The sequence below is a fragment of the Kogia breviceps genome, chromosome 3, assembly GCF_026419965.1.
Source record: "Kogia breviceps isolate mKogBre1 chromosome 3, mKogBre1 haplotype 1, whole genome shotgun sequence".
Taxonomy (NCBI): Eukaryota; Metazoa; Chordata; class Mammalia; order Artiodactyla; family Physeteridae; genus Kogia; species Kogia breviceps.
In genome coordinates this window covers 15,756,051-15,759,908 of record NC_081312.1, presented here as the reverse complement: position 1 = coordinate 15,759,908, position 3,858 = coordinate 15,756,051, and the positions used below count along the sequence as shown (strand labels likewise).

The 3,858-nt window shown below is 42.1% G+C and overlaps 1 pseudogene; it reads left to right on the top strand.

Moving 5' to 3' along the window:
• Positions 1-398: 398 nt before the first annotated feature.
• Positions 399-1,376, top strand: LOC131753790 (sex comb on midleg-like protein 1; annotated as a pseudogene).
• Positions 1,377-3,858: the final 2,482 nt, after the last annotated feature.

Genomic DNA, 3,858 nt, shown 5'->3' with positions numbered 1-3,858 from the left:
CCTCCGGAGGCCGATTTGGCGGGCTCTGGCGCCCGCAAAGGTCTATCAAGTGGCACTTTTTCTTCCCTTTGAACTTTGTCTTAGGTGTGCGCCTGAAGCAGAGGTGGGAGCCTGCTCTGCAGTGTTCTTTGTAAGAGCGAGACTTGAGGAGTGACTTTTGAATATCCATGACTTGGGACGAGTTAAATAAATCATGGCCTATTTGCAAGATAGGAAACGAAGAAGTTGTTGAAGTGACTATGGTATATCTAAAGGAGTTGAAGATTTACCAGTCCTAAGTGACCAAGCAGTTTTGCAAATAACCCTCCAGCAAGTTGAAAAATAATTAGAAAGCGGAGTTGCTCTGGTTGCCCAAAAAAGATGTCTAGCTGCTCCAGTGAAATCGATGTGGAATTGTTATGTCTAACACATCCTACAACGAAGAGCAACAAAAAACAGTTCTGATGTCCTTACTCACTGCCAGGTCATCTATGATGCTATTCAAAACCTGGATAAGAAGTTTGATGTTATTCATGGAAAGGTTACAAAAATCCACCGTTTTCGTATGAAGTCATTGTGGCAAAATCAAGGCACGTGCATATGCATATAAAAATAATTACTTGCTTTCTAGAAAGATCAAATACCAGAAAATGAGGAAGGAGTCTTCCTCTCCATTCTCTTACCCTGAAAGTTACAGCCCTACTATGCCAGTACGAAGGCCGGAAAATGATTCCCAGAGCGACCCTATAGGAACATCTTTCAGTCCGAGGCGTCTCCCAAGCAGGAGCAGGAGCCAGGCCTCAGCCAGAGCCCGACGCTCCCCTCCGTCTTCACGCATTCCTACCAGCAGTACTACGGGCCCGAGTGCCCCGTGCAGGGCTCCTCCTCCACGCCTTGCTTCCGCAGTCCAGCGGCCCACAGCACCTGCAGTCTTTTCTTAGCCACCCCGTCCGCTGCAGCCGAGCCAGCAACCGTGCTGACCCAGGGTGAACGCAGTCCAGCACATAACCCTGACATGATGCCTACCCAGCTTCACTGGAAAACAAGAGATGCAGCCATGCTGGCTCACGTCTCTACGTCCCGACCAGCTTCGCTCTAAGTTCACCAATTGGAAGTGACCCGAGTGTCCTCAGACACAGCTTCCCTGATGACCCTTCAACCTGGTCTGTGGATGAAGCGATCCTGTTTCCGAAACACGTAGATCCTCAGATGTCAGGCGTCCTCCCCAGACACTTCAGGCAACATGACATTGATGGGGAGGCTCTGCTACTGCTCAAGGGTGACATGATGATGAAGTACATGGGGCTGAAGCTGGGGACAGCTGTGAAGCTGGGCCACTTCATTGAAAGGCTTACGAGAGACGGATGCTTCAACAGTTTTAAAAGTGTGTAGATTAGATTGGACTTAATTCTAGGGAGACCAATGCCATCTTTTCTCTGCCCTTAGAAGTTTTCGTTGTGTAGAAGGTTCCGTTTAAAATACGGAGTATCGGGCTTCCCTGGTGGCGCAGTGGTTGAGAGTCCGCCTGCCGATGCAGGGGACGCGGGTTCGTGCCCCGGTCCGGGAGGATCCCACGTGCCGCGGAGCGGCTGGGCCCGTGAGCCGTGGCCGCTGAGCCTGCGCGTCCAGAGCCTGTGCTCCGCGACGGGAGAGGCCACAACAGTGGGAGGCCCGCGTACTACAAAAAAAAAAAAAAAAAAAAAGAATAAAATACGGAGTATCCAAAATCCAGTCTACTTCTTTAGACGCCATTTAACATGTGAGCACTAGCATAGTCAAACTGGGGGTTTGTTCTTTGTATCTTTTCATTATTTTCATTGCATAGTTTACAGATACACTTCAGGCAGGAAACAGAGGAACACCTGTGATTTTGGTTAATGTTTATATGTAAAACCAAAACAGTCAAATCCCAAAGGGGAAAGTAGTCAGGGAGGGATTGACGGGTTCTCTAAGGAAATCCATGAGGAGTTTTCTTTAGAAGAGAATTTAAAGATGCAACTGTAGCTATCATCTCTTTCTCAACTGTCTTATGTCTGTTACTGCAATGTTCTGTCAGTTTCCTGAAAGTGAACAGCCACATAAATCACTTTCCTTTCTGTTATTATTTCGCTGTATGTTTTACCTGTTCCTGTTTAAAGAAAAAAAAAAAAGCAGCCTTTTAAGATATCATGAAGTGTTCTTACCAGTTTTTTAAAATTATAAGGTAGATGGTCATTTTATGCAAGAGATATTACACTACAAGTGTGGGTTGGATGGAGTCTGACTATATTCTTTGCAATTAATATGTTTTATTTTAAAACTTCCTTATTTTGTCTAAGCTTCAACATTTAACTAGGCATTCATTGTTCACATCTCTCCATGAAGATGCCTATGTCCAAGTTTTTTAAATATGTGCTTTATTATCTGTTTATTCCTCATATGGGTACTGTTTCATATTTATATTTTATTTTGTATCTGAAGTAGACACACAAGTAAATCTTTTCTTTTTTAATTTAAAATGTCATTTTACACTTCCACAGAGGAAAAGATCAGCTTTACATATAGTGAGTTTTTTTATTCTGTAAAACATATGCACATCGTTTGACATCACTGGTACCTCTCAGCTCACACACTTCAGGGTTTCCATACAGGGAAGTTCTGTCTTGTGCAATGTTTCTAGTTAATTTCCTTTCTGAGTCATTCATCCTACTAAACTTTGGAAGGTACATCAGTTCTGATTTGTAATTTTAAACTTTATTTTAAAAATCAGAAATTTCACAGGGAACATGTTCATTGTTGTTTTATTTATTACATCGTTATATTGTGTAATATTTAGTGTAATGTTATAAGCAATGAGAAATGGTGCTAATTGTATTATCCATTTGTTCTAAATGCCAATAAGATGTTCACCAGGGCTAAGACTGTACGTTTTTTTCTTAGAAAACCAAGTGTACTTTATAAGCAAATGCAGCTATTTACTGGGCGTATATGATATGAAAAGGGCTTTTTCATCCATGTTATTTCTTTTGTGTTATAAGACAAGATTCTAATTTAAACTTGTCCTTCTTTCAAATTGTTTGTGTGAAGATGCTGTGCCACTTGAACAGTCCTCAGGCGTTTGTATAAATACTATGTTTTACAGTTTTTAGATTTTAAAATATAATAAAGTTTAGGGCTTCCCTGAAAAAAAAAAAAAAAAAAAAAAGAATTGCAGACTCAGTGCCCAGGGCCCATGGCACTTTTAGGAGCCCACGAAGCAGTTTTCATTTCTTTTACAATTGAAGAAAAAAACGTCATCCAGCCTGGATTATACTCATCTTTATACAATACAGTAGTAAATACAATTTTTAATATTTCTTGTTGGAAAAAGGGACCCAGGATGGAAGATTCAAGTGCTCGGGGTGAGGGACAGACATCTTGCAGTCCAGGATAGAAAGGCTACACTATCCAAATCTTGGGTCACACAGTGTTTGCATCTTGTCTTTCCTGCATCAATATTCCCCACTGATGACTGAGATTTGAACACAGGGCTTTGCAGACAGAAAGTGCCTGGAGGCAACACAAACACTAGCTTCATCCAAGAGACTCAGGACAAGGATGCCTGGGCATGGTGACAGCTTGGCAATTAGTCTGCTCAATAGCTCTGGGTCTTCACTGAGCTTCTTAGGCGGCACACGAGAGGGGCCAGAATAAGACCATAGCGGGAGCCTCCAATGGATGGTCAATTTAAGGAAGCCCAGAAGTGGCATCATCTCACTTTATGACTTGGTTTTTCTAAGTCTTTGTACCTATAACTAACACTCTTTTTTTGTTCCACCACACATTCCATTTATTCTATCTTCAACCTGTCTCACAGGTTACTTACTATCTATAACACTTATGTATTCTGCAAGCTATTTG